At 41.7% G+C, this 17,385-nt stretch overlaps 1 protein-coding gene and 1 pseudogene across 1 annotated transcript in view; one reads left to right on the plus strand and one right to left on the minus strand.

The window, feature by feature from the left end:
• The window catches only part of LOC137528401 (ADP-ribosylation factor-like protein 13B), a 2,482,321-nt gene that overhangs the window by 532,019 nt on the left and 1,932,917 nt on the right, over positions 1-17,385 (minus strand). The gene's annotated exons all lie outside the window — the stretch shown is intronic.
• LOC137528399 (putative nuclease HARBI1) lies at positions 82-2,964 on the plus strand (annotated as a pseudogene).

Below are 17,385 nucleotides of genomic sequence, written 5' to 3' on the forward strand. Positions count from 1 at the left end.
GCCTGTGCATTGTTAATAATATATATGTGGAGAAAAAGACACTTCAAAGGTAATTCTAATGAAGTCCATTCCAAGCGTCGTATGTGGTGCAAGGCATGGCTCCAGCAGCGTGACACCATATCAGATGAAAATTTGTTACGTGAACTGCGTGTTTCTGCTCCAGAAGATTTTCGGAATTATTTACGTATGCCTGATGCCACATTTCAATATCTGTTGAGGCTACTAACACCAATGATTGCTAAACAAGACACATAGATGAGGAAGGCCATAACCCCTGAGCAAAGATTAATAGCAACTTTGCGTTTCTTGGCCACTGGTAGAGCATTCCAAGACTTAAAATTCAGTACTGGCATCTCACCTCAAGCTCTTGGATATATAATACCAGACACTTGCAAAGCAATTATCAGTTGCCTAAAGAATAAATATATGAAGGTATGTATATTGTACACCAAATATATAGAATGTATTTAATCGTGTATATATATATATATATATACACTGTGAATAATTGTTATAATTTTCACATCTCAACGGGCTCATCTGACGCTATGTAAACATAACAACTCATCTTAGTATCAATAATAAATATCAATGAGCAATGTTTTAGCCCTACAACTAATATGAGTGCATAGCTACACAGTGTATTATAAGAAGGTTACTACCCACATAATACATAATATTTATATTTATTTTTCTTCCATATTATTGATTTTTATGTAATGTTCTTTTTGAGCTTCCATACATAACCCTTTACATTTGTTCAAATACCAGTTGAATGTTAAAGTAGTTAAAAGATGTAAATATGTAGAAATGTGTGTAGTAAGTAATAATGCTACATGCATGATCTGCCTAATGTTTTTTCTGGGTATATGTAGGTCCAGGGCGAGGCCAGAGAGTATGCAACCTCAGTGCGCAGTGTAGGAGGTGCAAAATACTCAGTCATCTAGCATTCCCCTACTGTGTAGTAAACATAGCTTGAATCCATGCCAGTGACAGCAACGCATATAACTCCACATTAAGGTGTAGTGTGGTTTTGTGACCTTGCATAACAATTATAGTAATAGCAATCACTGTGTGACAGGTGTGGTGATAGTGATGGAGGTGGTCACTTTGGTGTGTAAAGCTTGGGTGCAGGAGTACTTGTGTGCGGGTGTGTGTATATGTTTCTTTACATATAAGACATTTATGTCCCCCAGATTTTGCACCATTATTGTGTCGAATAAAGAGGATGTTTGCTATAATATACATGATTATTTGTTCCACACTATAACCATGCAACACCTGTTGACCCTAAATGTGTGATGTTGCTAAAAACATATATACACACCCGCACAAAATTTCACCAACACCCAAGGTTTAGACACCAAAGTAATATCTGTTGCTGATGATTATTTATAGAAAATAGACAATTACATCTGCAAGCAAACAATCTTTATTGTATTTTTAACGTGTAATGTTGTACAAATATATTACACTTCATATATTTGATTACATTACATTTTACATTATGTGACATATACTGTATAATTGTGTGTAATGGTTATGCTCTTGTGTACTGTCATTGTCAACATTGTATGCGTAGTGTTGGTCATAATATTGATATTGACTGCGTGGCTGTGTACTTATCAGTGGTAGTGTTTGTGCTTGTGGGTGTGCTTGTGGGTGTTGTTGTGGGTGTAGTTGTGTGTGTTGGTGTGTGTAGTTGAGTGTGTGGGAGTTGTTGTGGTGCTGCCAGTGTTGTTATAGGTTGTGAATGCATAATGTTTGTTACACAATAGGATGGCATATTAGTATTTAATTGTTGCATTTTTGCTTTGTATAAGATATCAGTGATATACACCTCTGCAGCATGCCTTTGTTCTGGTTCCAGTAGTTTCATTTTCTTTCCAACTCCTATAGCAAATACATCTATGTCATCCTCTGTCTCTTTTAACATTCCCATGGCTTTATGCACAGCTTCGTCCAGATTTTTGTCTATCTCATTGGCCTGTTTTTTCTTAGCCCTCTTTTCTTTTCTTTGTTGGTTTGTGGAAATGTCACATATAGATGAAGTGGATTTATGTGTCAACATTTCTGATGTGTCTGATGTTTCCTTGAAAAAATTAAAACAAATGTTATTGAGATATGTTTTTTATTTATTTCTTTACACACTACAGTTTCCAAGAACACAGGAGGAATGGCTTGACATCGCAGAGGATTTTGAACAACTGTGGCATTTTCCCAATTGTGGAGGAGCATTAGATGGGAAACATAGATATCAGAATCACTCCACCCAGAGGAAGTGGATCTTTTTATTTTAATTACAAGGGCTTCCACAGCATAGTGTTAATGGCATTGGTTAATGCCCATTATGAATTCATTATGGTCGACATAGGCAGTAATGGTCGTGTATCAGATGGTGGCGTTCTGGAGCAAACAGCTTTTTTAAATAAATTAAAGCAGAAGAAGCTTAATCTTCCGCATAATGGACAGACCAAGAAAGGTTATAATTTTGTGTTTGTTGCTGATGAAGCATTTGCTCTGCAGGAGCATGTTATTAAGCCATTTCCTCAGCGTTATTTAAATATGGCAAAAAAAATATATAATTATAGACTCTCAAGGGCACGCAGGATTGTAGAAAATGCTTTTGGCATTTTGGCTAACAGGTTCCGAGTATTACATACTGCAATTAACCTACGGATCGACAAAATCGACCTTGTTGTTTATGCTTGCTGCATGTTGCATAATTTTCTACGCCGTAGACATGGACTACATTACATACCTACAAACAGTGTGGATCATGAGGACTTGCAGCTAGGAACCATTATTCCTGGGGAATGGCGCACACAACAAGCGCCTCTAACAGAACTTGAACCATCTGCTCCAAGAAATGCTTCATTTTCTGCCAAAGACAATAGGGAGCAATATATGCATTACTTTAATGGTGAAGGTGCAGTTCCTTGGCAAAATAGAATGGTTCGTTAATGTTTGTTTATTTTTGTTTTTTCACACAATTTAAGTTACACATATTTTTTGTGGATTATCTTGATTGAGCGTAATAAATAAAAACATTATCTACTTACGTTTTCAGGTGTGTGACTGATTTCTTCATGTTGTGTGTCATATTCATCATCCAATGGTAACATCATGTTTGTGTTCACACTGCTTGTGCTTGCATCATGAGTGTCATCTTCAGTTAAATTGGTAATACTTGGTCTGGCCTCCTCCTGATCAATGGTAAACATTAAAAGATTGTAGTACCATAACCTGGGCTTATAAACTTCAGATGATGCACATCCAGATTTTTTGGAAGATTTCACTTTATTATATTCTTTCTTAAAGACAGTACGTAAATTAGCTATTTTTCCTTTCACATAATCTACGGTTGCATGTGGATGAACTTTACAGCACAACTGTCTGAGGCTTTCGTAGGCTCTGTTCTTCATGTTTTGAAATTTATATTCTGGTGCTTTTATTTTCCATAAACATGGGTAAGATCTGTATTTATCAATGAATTCTCTAAGGAAATCCGGATTTAAGAAATCATCATTTGACATTTTCTTTATTATTGTAACCTGGAAATAAAAACAATAAAATATCAGGTAGTTTCACATTATTGTGTCGAAACATTAGCCATACACATCAGAGAAAATACCTAATAAAAGTGCAAAAGGTAACAACCACAAATGTAACACTTTAGACTATTAATGTTGTTGGTATAGGTGGAGAACAAACCTACAAGTTGGTACATGCATTTAGGTGATATTAAACGAACGTAACAAATGTTCGATACTCTCAATATTAAAAACCATTTAAAGTCTATTACATAGGTGCCATCATTAACTGAAGGCAATGCATAACGTTCCTTCGAATAGGCACAGATATTTATAAATAGCCCCCTGTGTTTAACACATTTAATACACAGCAACCTAATTTTATGTTGCATTTATTGACACAACTATAATTATTGTGTTTGTAATTTGCACAACGTTAGTTAACAAGCATAAGACACATCACCATTTACACAAAAATAAAAGCGCACACATTGGAAGCAGACGTGTAGACAACAAGATGTGAATACTAATGTCAATATACGCACCTACCAATGCAGAAAGATGAAGCGACTCAATAAAGAACGTCCGTTCTCCGATGTAAGTCCGTTCTGTGAACAAAAAACATACGTTCAGCGAACGAAGTTATACTATAGCAACATGCCTACTGCCCCACATTCCTTGCGATCACTTCCTGTTACATCACTTCTGCTACAAATGTACACGATGCCGCGCAGACGGACATATTGCAGAGCCACAGCTATGAGCAGGGAGGAAATGATGGAGATGGTCAGAATTATGGACAAGTATGACTATGACTGTCGCATTAGAGTATACTCACGACCAAACGAACAGAAAAGCGACATCTTGGACCATATTGTGCACAATCTGGAGACTATGTATGGAGCGACAAGGGAGAAGGATCAACTTAGAAAAAGATGGTCTGACCTGAAGCATAAAGAGCAATCACTACTGCAGCGTTTACGTCGAAAGATCATAAAAATAAGTAAGTTTTAACATTATTTTATTTTTCAGCTATTTTGGTATACATTATGTGTAGCTATGGTAATTTATATATTTGATACACTTAGACTAACAATATATTTGCCACATTTCACTATCACTTGAGTGTAAGTCTTAATTATCTGTTTGGCTGCAGTAGTGACTTAAACACACACCTACAACTAGCAAGCCAAAATAACATTTAACATCCAGTGTCAGCACCTGTGTGAACAACATCTAGTGTGTTCATGGGGTGTGGCAAAAACTAGTTGACACACAGGCTCACCAGTAGTCTCAGTCAGCTGATATTACTGTACAAGTAACTATACATATCCATGACATTACATGTTCACTTTCAACCATTATTCAAAATTTTTTTACACATGCACCTATGTAAAACATGGGACTATGTACATATTACTGTAGTATACATGTATGTTTACATATGATAAATGTACAGGAATATGGGGATTTCGGTATCCAGTATTGGAAATGTGTGCTCTATAATATTTATGTGTATATATGCATAATAATTATATGTCTTTTACGCGCACACAGAAAAAAAAGAACAAAGGACACAAACTCAAGAAAGGGAAGAAGAAGAAGGAGAGGAACAAGGTGACCCACATACTTACACAGATGTTTCTGCCCATGTGGATGACCAGACACAACCTCCAGAGCAGGAACAGGAGGAGGACCATATAGAAGAAGAGGAACACAGGACTCACGAAGAGGATGTGGAGCTGACAGCACAACAAGGTAAGGTGTATAATGTTTCACACAAATTTTCATACAAACATATACACAAGTAATAGTTATACCATGTACTGTTGAACCTTATTACAGAATTGATAAATGTAGAAGAACAGGAAGAAACTCGTGATGAGGATACACACATGTTAGGTGAGTTGATCCCTTCGTACCAAAAGAGGAATAATTATGTGATTTGACCCTAATATGTTCAGCAAGTATGAATAACACACATAAACAGAGACTGCCACTTTTTAATAAGTTTTTGTTTCCAACAGTAATAACAGAGCTACACGTCCTCTAAATCAGTAGACGATACCCACGTTTACATGATAACTCTATTCCATACATTTCAAACTCAAGCCCGGGGCCAAAATGTGGCCCTCAGAGCCATGACATTTGGCCCCCAAGTGGTTTCCCCACTTTTTATTATGTTTGGCCCACTCCAGACCACCAGTGAAGCTATATTGGAGGGCAAGCCCTAGATCACCAGGGAAGCCTCACATGGGTGAGGGAGGGAGGGGGAAAGCATTAAAGGGAGCCTACACTGAGAGGGATTTGGATGGCAGTCCTGCTGATCTCTTTGGCTTCAGTAGTGGCTGAATCACACACCTGAAACAAGCATGCAGCTAATCCAGTCTGACTTCAGTCAGAGCACCTGATTTGCATGCTTGTTCAGGGGCTGTGTCTAAAAGTATTAGAGACACAGGATCAGCAGGAGAGTCAGGCAAATGGTATTATTTTTAAAGGGTAAATCCATATCCTTCTCAGTTTAGGTTCCCTTTAAACACTAAGGAGCTGTATAGGGGAGAGTGGGGGACACCCTAGGGAACTGTATAGGGGAGGGAGGACCACTGGACAATAGGGAACTGTATAAGGGTTGGAGAGGGCCATTAGAGACCAGGGAACTTTATAAGGAAGTAAGGTTGGCCTGTGACTTGGTCCCAGTGTTCAAGCTTAGGCAACTTTGATTTTGAGTTTGGCAACTCTGCTGTCTTCCTTTTCACACACTGGACATCGTAGGCTGCAGAATGTGCAATATTGTGGTGCCCACACTGCTGCAGTAAAAACACTTTACTGCTGCAGTAAAATTTGAGGGCCATGGTGGTTGCAGTTTGCTGTATATGAAACATATAGCATTGTTCTATATGCTACCTGACAACATTCAAAAAGGTTTTTTAAATATGTGTGGAAATGCTAAAGATACAACATGAAGATTTTGAAACCTACACATTTTACAACATTTATACATATGCATAGTCGATCTGTAACATGCAGTATTACATGTATGTAGTTTACATGATTACATTAAACACATGTTTTGCTTACAGATATGGTTGCAGATGTGGACTACAGCTGTGCACATGGCTCAAGAAAATCTGAATGAGCAAACATGTGGGCTTTTTGGTAAGATTTTATATTGATTGTACACAAATGATAAAGTCCAGAAGGATAGTCACATCATTCAAGATGCTACGTATATGCAATAATGTACATTCCTTATCTATGACACAGACAGACAGTAGACATGATATGGCCCTTATTACACACTTAGAAAACAAAGTCAAACATAAACCACAATACTTTTTTTGGACTCATAAGAATGTTTACATTTAGTTGCACCACAACTACAGTCTACATATTATATTAATGTAATAAACGACAAATTGAACCTAACATGTAATAAACATATAGACATCATAGTTGAGTGTATGCTTGGGAAAAAATATTAGAGATATTGATGACAATTTTTTATATACATCATGCACACATTGAGCAACACTACTACATCCAAAAAAACAAAACCATCAAATATACATTTACAAGGTGACACATATAAAACACATGACATTGACATTAATACATTGCACAGTGCATGTTTTGAGTATTCCAAAGGTAGAACAGCACAATCGGTCATCTGCCACTGTATTGCCAGAGTTGTGTGTATAAAGCGAAAATGAAATGATTACCCCCCCCCCCCCCCCAAAAAAAAAAGGCCAGAATATTTCAATTCACATATATGTTGGAGTACTTGTTCTTGTCAAACGCTGTAAACAAAAAATGCATACATTGGACACGAAACACCTTAATATTTTGAGGACCAAAAGGTACAAATATTTCAACAAACATTTGAAACGACACAACTTTGTGTGTGTATTGTTGATCCCACATATTAAATACTTGTTGAATCAAATTACATTTATAGCAAATCACACTCAAAAAACATTCATTGTATGTGTCAGCATATTAGGCATGACTAGATTGTCACTAATAATTTTCTAAATAACCTATACCATTTCTACATGTATGACCATTTCATTGTATGTATCATTCAGCATATAACATTCAAACATACTTTTTTTTAACACACCTGCAGATAAAGAAAAAGGATTGGCCCTGCTGGACGAAATAGATGATGTGTACAACAGCGTCGAAATAGCAAAAGCCAATAGTTGGGCAGCTCTGTCACATGCTCAGGAAAAATTAATGCAACTACGCAACAATGTGGCAGCATTGTGTAAATAATTATTTTATTTCTTGTAACGTATGTACATATTTTTTTATTTCTGTAAAATAAAAAACAATTATTCTTTACAATTGTGTACACTCCGTTATTAATTAATAAGATCTATACATTACAAATATATAGTATGGTGTACATAGAGTAGGTATGTGGTTGAGTGATTGTGTCATTGATTGTTTCATAATTTCTGTACACTGTGTGTCAGTGAGTGTGGCAGTGTGTTTTGGTAGCAGTGAGTGCAGTTTATGGGTGTGTATGTATGTTATTTTGTGGATTGCATGTATTAATAATTATTATTATAAAAAATTAAGAAAAAAAAAAAAAACCTTCGTTTTTAATGAAAAGAACGCAAGTATTGCATTGCTGTGCGTGGCCGTTACAGGACGCTCATTTTAAATGACACAAATCACGATGCCTACAACGCGTGCTATTCAAAACGTTCGTTTTAACACGCACGAACTACACAATACAGCTACTGCGCATGCTCAATTCACAAACGATTGATATCGGTCGCTTCATTATCAATACACACCTTCGTGCTTTGCCAATGATTGGTCGAAAGAATCCAACATGAACGATCAATAGCGACTCCCGACATCGGTCGTTTTACTCCGTCGTCTATGGTCGATCGTCCTCATTTGTTGGACGATCATCGGTCGAAAGATCTTTAATCGGTCGTTTTCGTGGTGTAATGACCGATTTTTATCTAATATGTGTACGTAGCTTTAGTCTAATAGCAATTAGTGTGTGACTGCTCGGGTAGGAGGGATAAGGGGGCACACTTTGTTGTCTCAGCCTTTGGTGCTGGAGGACCTTGTCCCGGCACTGTTTGAGTGTGTTACCAGTTGTGACGTCACTCATTCAGCTCCCCTATGCTGCTGCATATTTCAGAGCATGTGAGTCCAGGAAGATCTGCTTCAGAGCACCTGTTTACTTTCCTGCATTACAGCATGATAAAGCTCAGCCTGAGTAAGCGGGGCTCTCTCCTCCCCCACCACAAGCAAGGTACTCTCTGTGTACTATTTTTTTTCCTTCCTCCATGGTGCTGCTGTGTTCTGTCCTAACTGAGCTAGCCTGTGTGTCTCTATTAACGTTTACATAGCTGATCTCTATTAATGTTATTATTGCTGCCTCCTTGTATGTCCCTCTCCCTTTTGAAATTCAGTCAATGTGTTAGGTATGTCTCTCTCCCCATGTGTTCCTATTACCTATCTTATCCCCCCAGCATGGCTTTCTATCTCTCTCTTCAGTGACACTACTTCCCATGCTATTGTCTTTCTGTTTTCACTCCCTATGTTGCTGTCTATCCCTCCCATATGGGTGTCTCTCACTGTCACATTCATCATTCAGCATCCCCACCCCTGTGGTTGTGTCTCCCTTCTTATCCCCATGTTGCCATCTATTCAGCACCACCTGCCATGAGGTTGTCTCATCCTTTGTGTCACTTCTGCCCCTTATATTGTGGGGTGCCTAATAGCATATAGGGGCACCATATGGGCTGTGCCAGCCTCTGAGGTAAAATTATTTTTTCCCTCTGGGAGGTAAGCAGCTGATTGGCTGCGGCTTTAAGTTTCCAGAAGATTCTGTCAGGTGGCCTATGTTGCTGGTCAAAGCCAACTGATTGGTGGGGCAGGTGATGTAAGGCGTCTGTCAGGAGTTGCTGTGCAGATTGGATTGTGACAGCAGCCAATCAGGGACTACTTAATAGTATATAAAGGGGCTCCACACGGCTGTTAAGCTGTCAGTCCAAAACAGCTGACGATGAGCACACCGCCCACCACTCACTTTTGTTTGTTTCGTTTCAAGGGTGTTTATTAATGAATGAAATCAATTAACAATAGAAGTAAATGCAAATGTTCTCCACATGTGGAGAGTATCTATTAGAAAACTAGGATTTAAAACAAAAGTTATACGGTCACTATTGAAACTTAAACCATAAAGACAATCGAGAGTAACCATATGTGTCTAGTGTTTCATACTTTTCTATCTGGGCCAAGGGAGGCCCTTGAAGGGAAAGGGGAGTGGGGAAAGAGAGGGATAGACTTAGGTGGGAGGGGTAGATGGGATGAAGGGATTCACCATGGGTGGGGGAACCACATCATGCCTATAGTGAAATCCAGTGGGTAGGAGAGGATTGGGTGGGGAAGGGAGAAGGGTAAAGTCAGTGGCCGAGGAAAGGAAAAGCAGGATCAAAAGGAAATTACTATATTAGTTGGATCAAAGCACACACATGCCCAAAGATGTGGATAAATTATAAAGAAGAGAGTGCCCCGTGGGACTCAGCAACAAAAAACGGTGCCTCTAAATCTATAGAGTTACACTCCACCAGAGAGAATTGTCCCTAAAAGGAGTGCAAAACATAGGAGATGCCTACATTTCCCTGCCAGTCGATCCATGGGTCCCACACCTTAAAGAAATTCTCCAAGTTATCATATATTTTAGCCCTGATATGTTCTGCGGACATGGTGGAGTTAAGGCCCTTAAATACCTTGTCAACTATAAGCGAATCCTTCCTCCATCGAGACGCCAAATGTCTCCGAGCCTGTGATGCAATGTATTGGATTAATTTGCGGGTGGCATATTTCAGCGATTGAGGTTGATTGCCCAGCAAAAGGACCGAGGGATCCATATCACTTTGTAGGCTGAGTATCAATTTAATTCTATTCCATATGCCTTTCCAAAAAGTCTGGGCCTTAGGGCACGCCCACCAAATATGCCACAGATCACCTCGCTGAGCACAGCCCCTAAAGCAGTCAGGTGAATTTGAAGGATTATATAAATGCAGTTTGGCAGGGGTCTGATATGTTCTGTGTAAAAGTTTTAGGGACGTCTCGATGGAAGAGAAGAAAAGTGAACCTCTGGTCAGGGAGGTGCAGCAGTGAGCCCACTTGTTATCAGAGAGTTCAAAAGCGCAATCTCTTTCCCAGTCTAGCTGAGCCTTGATCTTGCTACCAATAGTGGGGTGAGAGAGAAGGGTATATAAGTCTGAGATGAAGCCACTGTCCATCGAACCGTTTTTGCATCTAATTTCAAAAGGGGAGTAGGTGTGGACATCATTATTAGGATCTAATGAAGATAGAAATTAAATATAATGTCCATTCTTCCCCACTCTTCTCTGGGAACATCATGTTTTTTTAAAAAGTTAATGGCTTTTTGGATTTTGAAGGCAGATAAAAATTTGCCTAAGGTGGTTAATCCCTTTTGGATCCACCATTTAAATTGGTATATTTTACACCCCTCTGGAAAATCAGGGTTGCGAAAAAGTCTTGTCATACAAGACGTGGGAGACTGGAAGGCATACATGAACCTTGTCTTAGACCAAAGGCTTAGAGAATGGGCAGAGACCGGGGAAAGTTTTCTAATCTTAGCCACAGGAATGCGATTAGCCCACATTACTCCATCTATCGAGAGGGGAGCCATCAATAGCGACTCCACCTCAACCCAGAGTGGAACCATATTAAAGCCAGCATTCGAGGCGGCCAATTGGGAAATCTGGGTCGCCCTATAATAGTTAAAAAGTATGGGAGCGTTTAGGCCACCAAGGTCCCTAGGTCTGGCTAATGTTACATATTTAATCCGGGCTTTTCGTTTTCTCCAGATAAATTTCTGAATGAGAGATTGTAGGTGCTGTATCGGGCCTTTCCTAACAACTATTGGTAAAGATCTAAAACGGTATAGCAGCCGTGGAAGTAAGGTCATCCTTACTGCAGATATTCTGCCCAGCATGGAAAGAGGGAAGTTATTCCAACTTTCCAGGTCTCGAATAAGCCTAGTATAAAGGGGGGGGGCGGGGGTAATTGAACTCATATAATTTTGATGGATCGACCGTGAGTTTGACTCCCAGATATTGTATAAATTTGGTCTGGTGTTGGAGGCCATATGACTCTGCTAGATGGCGGGCTTGAGTCTTAGGCATGTCTGAGACCATTAATTCTGACTTCTCCAAGTTAAGCCTGAATCCAGAGAAAGGAGAGAATTTAGTAATTTCATCTAATAATTTGGGAATAGAAATATGAGGAGAGGTGAGGGTTAGCAAAATATCATCTGCAAAGAGAGATAGTTTATATTCTTTTGAGGAAATTTTCACGCCTGTAATCTCTGGTGTATTGCGGATCCGGTCTGCCAGGGGCTCCATAATAAGAGCAAAAATTGCCGGTGACAGAGGGCACCCCTGCCTCGTACCTCTTTGTATTACGAATGATTTTCTCATGGATGCAGGCATCTTCAAAGAAGCAGATGGATGTGAATATAATGCTGATATGGCTTTAACAAAATTCCCTTTGAATCCATATTTATGCAGAACCGCCTCCATGTATGGCCACTTAATAAGGTCAAAGGCCTTTTCCATGTCAAGTGACAGAATGGCCATACATGTGGCGGCTCGCCTACAATAATGTTGAAGATTCAAAATTTTATGTACATTATCTGGGGCCTGTCTTTTTGGGACAAAACCTACTTGGTCTCGGTGAATCAAGGCTGGTAAGATCCCGTTCAGTCTGTTCGCCAGTATTGAAGTGAAGAGCTTATAATCGACCCCCAAAAGAGAGATTGGTCGGTAATTTTTTGTGAGCAGGGGGTCTCTTTGGGGCTTGAGGATTACTACTAGTGATGAGGATAAAAACTCCTCTGGGGGTACATTCCCTTTTAGTAAGTGATTATAAAATGTAATCATGTATGAGGTTAACTGGGATTCGTATTTTTTGTAATAATGAGCCGTAGATCTTTTAAGTCTCTTAATTGCCTCATGTACCTCCTCCTGTGTAACATCCGCATTAAGTGATTTCACCGCGTCCTCTGTCAAGGTCTTTCTTACTGTTCCCTCCAAGAAATCCCTTCTCTGAGTGGAATGTAGGTTGGGTTCAGGGTCGCTATACAGAGTTTTATAGTACTCTGAAAAGATATCATAGATGTTATCGGGGTCTAAGGTTACCTTCCCATTTTTGTCCTTGATCCTAAGGACTCTATTTACTGTTTGCTGCGCCTTCAATTTCGCGGCTAACCATCGTTTAGGTTTATTTATTTGGTCATATGTTGTGGCGGCTGTCCACTAGTGTTGGGCGAACAGTGTTCGCCACTGTTCGGGTTCTGCAGAACATCACCCTGTTCGGGTGATGTTCGAGTTCGGCCGAACACCTGGTGGTGTTCAGCCAAACTGTTCGGGTTCGCCCAAACTGCTGAATGCCTGGCCGAACAGGGCCCCTGTTCGGCCGAACAGGGCCCTGTTTGGCCGAATACGGCCCCCCTATGGGGTCGCAGGCATAAGGGGGGAGCATGCCCCGATCGCGGGGGGGGGGGGGGTCGGAAATTCCCCCCACCACCTCCGCTAGCGCTCCCCCCTCTGCCCGCTTCCCCATACAAAAGTTTGACGAAAGTAAAATAGTACCGGTGGTGGTGGCTGGCTGCTGCAGTGGCTGGCTGGCACTATGAAGTGACTGAGGAGGAGGAGTAGGAAGCGTTGAGGGAGGCCGGGCAGCGGGCGGTTCAGCGGTAGTACCCTTGTGGTACTTCCGCCCTTTCTCTGACCTCACGTCCTCTGCGTGATGACGCATACGAGGGTACGCGTGACGCGTACCCTCGTATGCAGAGGACGTGAGGTCAGAGAAAGGGCGGAAGTACCACAAGGGTACTACCGCTGAACCGCCCGCTGCCCGGCCTCCCTCAACGCGTCCTACTCCTCCTCCTCAGTCACTTCATAGTGCCAGCCAGCCACTGCAGCAGCCAGCCACCACCACCGGTACTATTTTACTTTCGTCAAACTTTTGTATGGGGAAGCGGGCAGAGGGGGGAGCGCTAGCGGAGGGGGTGGGGGGAATTTCCGACCCCCCCCCCCCCCCCCGCGATCGGGGCATGCTCCCCCCTTATGCCTGCGACCCCATAGGGCCCCCAAAAGCGGGATGTTCGGGGAGTTCGGGGTTCGGCCCGAACATGCCGAACATCGCGGCCATGTTCCGCGAACGTTCCCGAACCCGAACATCCAGGTGTTCGCCCAACACTACTGTCCACCTTAGTGCTTTTTCTGTTTCAGAATTAAGAATCGTATCTATTTGTATTTAAAGGTCCTGGATCTGTTTAAGGAGAAATCTAGATGGATGTTGTTGATTGGCAAGGTGGAGTTTTTGCAGCTTATATTCTAGGTCTGTGAGGATTCTATTTCTATCTCTTTTGTGTTTAGCAGCTAATTGTATAAATGTTCCTCTGACCACTGTTTTGTGTGCCATCCAAAGTACAGCCGGTGAAGTATCTTCAGTATCATTAAAGCGGAATATAACCCTGCATTTCAACTTTGCTCTAAAACATTATTTACAGCATATTATATGCAAAAAGCATTTTTTTTTTACTAGACCAGCATTGGAAGGGTTAAACACAGAGGTTTTAAGTTCCGTGCAGACGTTCAGATAGTTACATTCCATTTAGTTATATGTATATATTTAGAAATGTTACACACTCTTTGGCTGTCCTCCAACTCCTTCTCAGTGAGAGAGATGAGTCACAATAAACACTTAGATACATTTGTGTAAACAAAAAGTATCTAACTCAAGTTCGGATGCGTCTGCAAAAATCTCCAGGGACTTTAAAGCCCTGTGTAACCCTTCCAATGCTGGTCTAGTAAAAAAAAAATGCTGGTTGCATATAATATACTGTAAATAATGTTTTAGAGCAAAGTTGAAATGCAGGGTTATATTCCGCTTTAAGGCTAAAGTATTCCGTCAGTTGGGATTCTATTTTATTGTATATATCTGGGTTGTGTAGTAGGGACTCATTTAGCCGCCATGGGGCTCTTTGTGTTTTAGGTATCAGGGAGTTCAGAGAGACAAGGAGAGGGTCGTGGTCCGACCAAGGCCACAGCAAGTTCCTAGCATAAACCAAGGAGGAGGCACAGGACAATGAGATCAGGATGAGATCGATCCTAGAGTAGGAGTTGTGAGGGGCCGACATATAAGTGTATCCCCGTTTATTGCCATTATAAACTCTCCATGTATCAACTAGCGAATGTGTCCTGAACAGGTCTTCAAAGAGTTGCCTTGATTTCTTAGCAACCGAGGGTCTTTGAAGGTGCGTCCTATCAACATTGTCGTTGGGTGTTAAATTAAAATCCCCCGCCCAAATAAGCATGTCGTACGTCAGCGTGAGGAGAACTTCTGATAGTTTAGTAATGACACAAAAGTTCTGGTCTGGAGGGGCATATAAATTAACAATGCATATAGTTTTTCCCAAAAAATGACCCAGGAGTATACCATATGTCCCATCATCATCTTTAGTAAATGAGGTGGGTTCTAGAGGAAAGGAATCTGCAAGGAGGATTGCAACACCTCTCTGTTTTTTGCTATAGTTTGAGCAATAAACCCTCTTATATCTCTGATGGAAAAATTTAGGATGGGACTTGTTGGTAAAGTGAGTTTCTTGAAGACATATAATGTCGGGGGAAGACCGGATCAGTTCCGTAATAGCCTTCTTTCTCTTCTGAGGGGAGTTCAGACCTCTCACATTGTGAGATATAATGTTGAAGGGTTTATTACTCATGGTGGGCGGTAGTTAGAGGCATGCTCGAGAACCTTAGTAATAGAGAGGGCCACAGGGCAGACAAAGCTCAACAAACACAACGAGGGCAGGAGGTGCCCGACCAATTTGTTCGTATTGTATTCCTAAACTCAGCTATAAGGGAATAGGAAAAAAGAAGCTTTATAAGCTGAAAGGGAGGGGAAAGCACAATAGTGCATTGATAGCGATTGGAGCAAGGCCACTACTAATAGTGCGGGCCTGGCCCCAAGTACCATCTTGGGTAGGGGGACAGCAATAGTGCACCTCACCTGAGCCGCCAGTTAACCTTTAAGCATGGGGCTAGAGCAATATTTCACTAGTCTAGGAGTCCCATTAAGCTGTTTTCCATTATAAACTATGGATAACCAATAATAAACCTCATCACACCAATCTGGGTATGGAAATTAAAGCTAAAACATAAAAGCTTAACACAAAATAACATCTATAACAGAATACCCAGAAGCAAGAGTTGTCCTTGTCATGTTGTGTTCTTGAGCCAGGAGTTGGCCTTCCAGAGGGGCCGGTCCATACTCCCACAAGCATAATACCCATGGTGAAGGGGGTTCCAAGTTCTCCAAAGAGTTTTTTCATAAGCGGAGGCAGCCAGAACTTCATTGTCCCTACATCATAAAGGGGACAATCAGGCTTTAGGAAACCTCTAGATGTCAGATGAGGCAATCTCAATTATAGCTCCGAAAGAATGGCGGACGTATCCCCCACATCATAAAGGGGAGAGCCGTCCACCCTTTACCAGGCCGTATTAATGCAGAGGGAGATCCTCCAGCAGAAGGAATATACACACAAAGATTTCAAGGGGCGCCCATATCGAGCGCTCGTGGCCTGAAAGAGGATCCTCCTACTGTCGACCAGTTTGTTGCCATTCGACCGGTGCGGGTGCGTTGCTCATTAGGAGATTGCTGAGGCACAGTCGGGATGGTAAAAGGGATAGCCGCCTCCCTGAGTGCCCTTGCCGCTTCTTCCGGTCGTTTGCAGATATACAGTTTGCTATTAATTTTAAAAGACAACCTGTATCGAATCGCCTTTTGTTGCAATGCCAGCGTGTAGGGTCTCATTTCCCTCCTCCTGATGATAGTGATGGGTGCTAAGTCAGCAAAAATCTGGACAGACGTGGGGACACCCGGAAGAGCGGTCAGATCTCGTGCTGCCAGGAGAAGCTTGTCTCTTGCGTCTTCTGATGCCAATTTTGCTATGATATCCCTTGGCAATTCTGGGTTGCGTGGCTTAGCTAGAGAGCGGTGGATACGAACCACCCTAAGCAGGGAGGGATCTACTTGTGAAAGCAATGATCCGAAAAGGTTGTTGGCAACAGACTCCAAATCGGTGAAAGATTCAGGGAGGCCCCTAATGCGCACGTTGGCCCTCCTGCTCCTGTTCTCCAGGTCTTCTAACTTGGCCTCAGCCTGTTCCAATCTATCATTGTGTTCATCTAGTTGTGCCCTGTCCTCGTTGATCGCCTCTACGATCTTATCGGACTGCTGCTCCAGGACGTCTACTCTCTGCCCAATATCCTGCATCTGTTGCGAGAGCTCATGAACAGCTTGACGTAATTCCTCTTTAAACACATTGCGCATCATTGCCATTAGTTCAGCTGAAGATAAAGCTTGTGGCAATATCGACGCTTGGTCGCTTGCTGCATGCGTACTGTCATGGTGGTATTGCGGACTTTCATGCCAGGGACGCGTACTTTCAGTATGGGCACCATGCGTACATTCATGTGAGCCATGCGGATTTTTGGATTCATTGTTTCCATTAGCTCCATGCGTACATTCATGTGCGCCATTCGGATTTTTGGATGCATTATTTCCATTAGCTCCATGCGTACGTTCATGTTCGCTATGCGTATTTTTGGCCGCATTGTCCGCGGCGGAGGTCTGGCGTGACTTGGGGTCTCCTGGGGTCCCCAACGCTCGTTTCGGGGTCTGAGTGGCTGGCGGGGCCTGGGCACCCTCTTGTGAACGCCCTAGGGCAGTTGGGCTGAAGGATTGGGCAGGGGCACCGCTTACTGAGGAGCATGCTTCT

Source organism: Hyperolius riggenbachi, chromosome 8 (genome assembly GCF_040937935.1).
Source record: "Hyperolius riggenbachi isolate aHypRig1 chromosome 8, aHypRig1.pri, whole genome shotgun sequence".
Lineage (NCBI taxonomy): Eukaryota > Metazoa > Chordata > Amphibia > Anura > Hyperoliidae > Hyperolius > Hyperolius riggenbachi.